This window comes from Sparus aurata, chromosome 14 (assembly GCF_900880675.1).
Source record: "Sparus aurata chromosome 14, fSpaAur1.1, whole genome shotgun sequence".
NCBI lineage: Eukaryota > Metazoa > Chordata > Actinopteri > Spariformes > Sparidae > Sparus > Sparus aurata.
Genome location: NC_044200.1, coordinates 15,318,468 through 15,324,467, shown reverse-complemented (window position 1 = coordinate 15,324,467; position 6,000 = coordinate 15,318,468). Strand labels below are relative to the sequence as shown.

General features: G+C 45.3%; 1 protein-coding gene across 2 annotated transcripts in view; it reads left to right on the top strand.

Annotated features, from left to right (window-relative positions):
• Positions 1-557: 557 nt before the first annotated feature.
• Positions 558-6,000, top strand: part of plxna4 (plexin A4) — a 233,762-nt gene continuing 228,319 nt past the window's right edge. Inside the window, exon 1 of one of the 2 annotated variants that reach the window (XM_030439779.1) lies at positions 558-1,056. The gene's annotated coding sequence lies outside the window, so the exon portion shown is untranslated. The remainder of the gene's footprint in view (positions 1,057-6,000) is intronic. The other variant, XM_030439780.1, reaches the window with a different exon arrangement.

Here is a 6,000-nt window from a genome sequence, read left to right as displayed (position 1 = left end):
TTGTGGCGCATTTGCGTAAATTCCCCTTTGGCTTTGCCAAATCTCATTCTCAACGGGATGGATGCATTACATAAACCTTGCATGAATCTCTGTTTTAACAAATCATAAACTCTATTTAATCCCACATTCTGTGTCATATTGTTTTCAAGTGTGGAGCTGGTAAATGAACTTTCTGAACTGTCATTCTTGAAAGTGCACTGAGAGGGAATGGTGGGATAGTGTCACTTCAGCTGGCACTGTAAACGTGTGGTAATAAATGGTAATAAAAGGTTTGTTTTGGATAGGCCCGGTGCTCAAGGCATGTCAGAGACTTGAGAATGTAGCCGCCGCCAGACCCGAGATGTGACTGCGGGAGAGTCGAGAGCCTTGGTTGAATATAGCGGGGGGAAAACAGTCGCTTTTTGCATCGGCCGACGCGCCATCTACTCAGTCCCTCCCGAGCTTCAAGATCCGCCGAGGAGCTGCAAACTCCGAGGCAGCGCGCCGCTCTCTCTCTCTCTCTCTCTCTCTCTCTCTCTCTCCCGCTCTCCCCCCTCGTCCCTCCCGCACTCCCTCTCTCTTCCCTTCGCACTCCGCTGCAGCACCCTCAGCACCTCAGTTGAGCAGGAGCACCGCACTGAGTCACATCGATAGACACGCGCTCTCTGCACGCACACACTCACACACATACACGCACACACGCGCACACAAGCACAGCCTCCTGCGGTATCCCGTGCGGCGCAGCGGCTTTTCCAACGGCATACCAAGTGCGTCCTCGCCGGGGGATGGGAGGTGCAGCACCCGGGTCTCAGAGAGCTCAGAGCGGTGTAGTAGAGTCCTGCTGATCGGGGATGCTGCTGGAAGTCCGGTGCTGTTTCTTTTCACCGTGCAGGAATCGCCTTCTGTCTACACCTCCACCGGGGATTTAAAGTGGACTCGCCGTTTTGATCGGGATTTTACATTACTCTGAGCATTTCTAATTTTTGGGGGGAGTAAAAGGAGTTGGGGATTGCTCTGGACGTGCCTCTTATCCGCAGTGTCGATGCGGCTGTGAAGTGATATCTGCATAGATTACAGGTAAGGAAAGAGGCTTGTCACGGCGTTAGACTCCTCAAGCAGGACTGTTTGTTTTTAAGGGTGCCTTGGTGCCATTATAGCCAGGTTTATGGGTGTGAGGTTGTCACTGCACCAGCCAGGTGACGGAGGCGTGTTGCACCTGTTCTAGCTGCGCCAAGCCCGCTCTGCGCAGCCCCGCGATCGGGCGGGTTTCATACCGAACCGGCACATTTGGATCGGATAACCAGAAAAATGTAACGACCTGCTATTTCTCTCAACTTGGGACCTTTTTATATTAACTGGATTCCCTCCGTTTGGCGCTTCGTACCAGCCATGCCCTTCATCCACTGTAAACCACAGAGAGCTGCAGCATGCCCAAATTGTGCTCGTTCCTCGTGCAGCGGTAAACTCTGAAGGTTAAAAACTGGAAGATTTGTCGGGGATTCCGCGGCGGATTTACGCAGTGCCTTCGGGGATAAACCCAGTGTAGGGCTGTAGCACTTGGCGGCGTGTAGACCCATGGATGGTAATTATGAAAAGGACAAAACTGATAAGATATTCTGCTACACATGGTTTGGTCGGGATGCGTAACTCTAATCTCTTGACATGTTAAAGAATTAAAAGGATGATGGGAAAGCAAACCACAAGCGTGGTTCTTTTTGAAAACTTCTCAAATCCAGCATGCTGCATCTGTAGGGATCCACGTTGGATTTTATGTGTAGCCTGAAACTGTTCAAGGGAGAACATTTTTAAACGAATTGCACCATCCATCTGAATTATTACGCATTTCTGCCTTTTTAGCATCTCGTTGCAGCCAGTCTAGGGCCATTTATAATTGTAAGAGTAGCTGTGCCAACTGTGTCTTGCGCTGCGTGATGCAAAATGAACCTTAACACACGCGTTCTTCCCCGTGTGGCTTCCAGGATGTCCGTGATTCTCCAGTGTCTTCTCAGATATTGTGAACTTGACCGCAGGGCTTGACTTTAGGGATACTCAAGTTAACAGAAACACTGTCTGTAGCTCAATATCTCCGCAAGGATTTGCTCCCTGTGATATACAGGAGGCTGCTGTGTTTAGTGGAACTTTATTTTGAGTCTTGAGATTTCTGAAGTATCCTTTAGGGTCACATGCTATGTTTTAACTAAGATCAAACTCGTTCTTTTTTTTTTTAACAAATGCTTCAAAAAAATCTGAATGAAAGAGAGGACAAGAGAGCCAACTGTGTCAATTTATGTGTTTTTGCCTGTGTACTTTTCTTTTTCCATAAATGTTCTCCTGTATTAAGTAGATTATTTGGTCTGTAATGTTGTTTTTACAATACTGAGTGACATACTGAGCACAAATTTAAATAATTCAAGATTGGGTGGAATGTACAACATTGCCACATTTACAGATAAACACATTTTTGTGAGGGTTTTGGATCGATAGCATTCACATAGACCATCCTCTTGATCGGTGCACTTTTCACTGAGTTGGAGTCATGCCACATGGTGTATGCCGCGAGACGATGAGCAATGATGAGTAATTTGTGCTCAATGCTTAATGTTTAAGATAACATTACAGGTAACACCCATGCGTCTTTAAAGGATGCTTTTGTTCCATATACAGTATCTTACTTTGTTAGCAACACATTGGTTTTTGCCTAGTGGGGGTTAATCATCTCCTTTGGCACGGCGTATCTGTGTGTCATTTCCTGGCGTCGGTGTCATCTATACTTGAATGGGACTGTTTGTTGAAGTCAGAGCTGATTTCTAGGCATTTAAGTAAAGGGAAGTGACAGTGCAGGCTCCTCAGCACGCGCTGTGGTCTCAACCATGTAATGTGATGTACATCCCTGCTTCCAAAATGTGAGTTCACTCTCCCCCTCTCTCTCTCGTGCTCCCTCCTTCCTCAGCCCCCCCTTCCTCCCACCCTGTCTTGCACCTCATGCACAGAAAGCAGCTGCTCCAGCCTATATGCAAAATGCAGATCCCCAGTACAGCAGTCACACTGAGTACACTGAGCCCCTCTGCTGCTTTCTCCCTCCCTCTCTCCACCTGCACTCCACACTCAATGCATCAATTCAGTGTCGCCCCCCCAAAAGCTACTTAATGTACGCCATTGTGTTGTGGGTTTTGTGCAGATATCTTCCAAGCAGTGTGATGATACATTTTGAGTCATGTGGGTTTATTTCTATCTAATAGTATCAACAGAAGGCTTACATGCTTGTGATTAGTGAACACTCAACTCAACAGAGCGTGGCTGAAGGGACGAGGCTGTGTCCTAGAGAAACCATGAGGGGCAGTGTGGCTTCACAGGCTGGTGCAGTGGATATATTGATCCCATATACAAGGGTTGTGTTGACATCAATTATAATTTTCGTTTCAACAGCACAGTAACATTATGCATGCTGTGCTTACTGGATTATTAATCAGATGATCCATATCATTATAAACATGTATACAGATTTTACATCGGAAATTATAAAAGCATCTCTCCATATAAGATTTTAAAGCATTTAGACATGTTTATATTTTTTGGGGGAGGTGGTGGAACCCATTTTAATTTTATTCAATGTCATACTTTTCTTTTGTTGAGAGAATCTGCATTGGTACCCAATTCACTCTGATGGCTACACATGTCAGATACTGCTTATGGATGGTTTAATTGTTTGAGGTCAAGGAAGCTTGTCTTCTGCTTGTCTGTGACAGTGTGACGTTGCCTGACGACCTAGCTAGACGGTGTATTTGCATCTGTTTTTCAGTGTTAATGTTTATCTCAGGTCAATCCTGAATGTTCCAGTTTGTCCTCTTGGAGGACGTGTTTACTTTTTTGTTTTTGTGTGCGTGTTCTGCTGCTGCCAAGGTCTAAAGGGAGAAACCTTTAGTCCCTGCGCAGTTTGATAATCTAATCTCATCTGTGTCTTGCCTGGTTGTCCTTTCACCAGATTCCAGCTCAGTTCTGAACTCTTAAAGGCTGTGCGAGCACTTGGCACTACTCACTCTCCCTCTCTCACGATTCTCCCTGCCTCTCTGCCTCTCTCCCTGCATGCTGTCCATCAAAGCCTGCCTATAGGAATTGGAACAGCAGCCTTTATCGGCCTGTAAGCACCTCACATTGACATACTACCCCTTGTCTGTCGGCCAATGTTACGGCTACAAGGCTGTAGTTTGGACCCGCAGAGCACGGCCCTGTCAATATTATGGCTCACTAATGGATAAACTCTCACTCCAACCTTGGCATTAAAGACATTCATTAAATTTTGGGGGCAGTGCACTTCATGAATAAGCTCCATAGAAAATCCTTGCAATGTGTTCATGTCAAGGGGGATACCATGAATGAGTATGAATGGGGAATCTTGGAAAGATTCTCCATTGTGATATAAATGGCTGGTAGCAGTGTAGGAAAGACTCAGCAAGAAGTGTGCTTGTGTGTCTGCATGTGGGTGTGAATGATGCATCTGTGACTGGCCTGCTGAGGCCCTATACGAATCCTCTGGTCAGAGAGATGTATCCTCATGTCAGACTGAATGATGTGTCTGTGGATTGGACCTGAATGGAGCTCTCTGTTTGTTCTCATTCCCTTTCTGTTGCTCTCTTTCTTGCTTGATGTCTCTCTCTCTTTCCCTCTCTCTCACTCACACACACACACACACACACACACACACACACACACACACACACACACACACACACACACACACACACACACACACTTAAATCCCTCTGGGCTGTGACAGGACTACCAGACGCAGGCCAGTGTCCAATTCCTCTCCCATGCCACCAAACACTACAAAGAAGATTGCAAATTGTATTTCTGTGTCACCAACTGTTCTTCCCACCATAATCTGTCTCCCATATTTTTGGACAGTTGGACACATGATTCTTTAACAATGGCTGCAGCTCCACAGATACATTTAGAGTGACTTAATTTGTTTGGAAAGCCATAAAAATGTTTTGTTTAGGATGAGAGCTGAAGCAAAATTGGCGATACATTTTGAATTAATAATTAATTCAAGCTGTCTTAGACTCTTTCTTGCCATAATAAACCTCTGTCTTTGTTATCTTGTCTGCATGGACTTGACCTTAAAGTAGGCTTCAAACCCAATACGTGATATACATGCAAGATTCAAAGTCTATTACATTTCATTTGACACTGCATTAAAAAGATTATATCACTGACTGACGGCTTGATGGTTTTGATCTAAATTCCAATTTAGGGGGAGGATTCTATGCTACATTAAGAGAGTAATTGCTTACAAGTATGTAATTAACCCTTTGGTAATGCGCCACAGAGCTGCATATTGATGTTTGCCACGGCAATGACGGCAAGATCTGAAGTGAGGATCTCCAAACAATAGGCGTTGTGAAATTCTATGGGGAGAAATCAATACACGTCACAGCATTCACTTTAATGAGCACCTTTGTTCTCCTTAGAATAGTTTACTCAGCATATGTGCGACGCCTCCAGAGAAGATATATGTATGTATGTATGTGTATGTGCGCACATACCCTGCTGTTCAGAACTTCTTTTTTCTTTGTGGCAGCCGGAGTCCTATTAAGCTGTCACGTGCCTTTATAATGCATCCCAATACATGTACATGCTGCTATGTCACAGTCGCACAATTTTTATTTTCCCCCTCCAGCCTTCTCTCATGCTTTCTTTCATCTTTTTTCTCAATCCTTCTCTCTCTCTCTCCTTCTCTGACTGTTTCTGCCTCCAGCTCTCTCATCCCATATCTTTCTGCCTCACTCTAAGCTGCCAAGCACATAACTTTATCTGTGTGTGTTTGTGTGTCGCGATACGCTGTGACATTGGGATGACCTATGAGGCAGGATAAAAAGTGAGAAGGGGACATTGGGATGTCGCTGTTTTAGATGGGAATCGGAGAGGAACGGAAAGGCACCAACGTGCCAGTGGGTCTGCCAGACTGCTCCTTTTGATAAGGCCATATTAGGCGTTTCTCCTAGGTCTCTATGATTCATA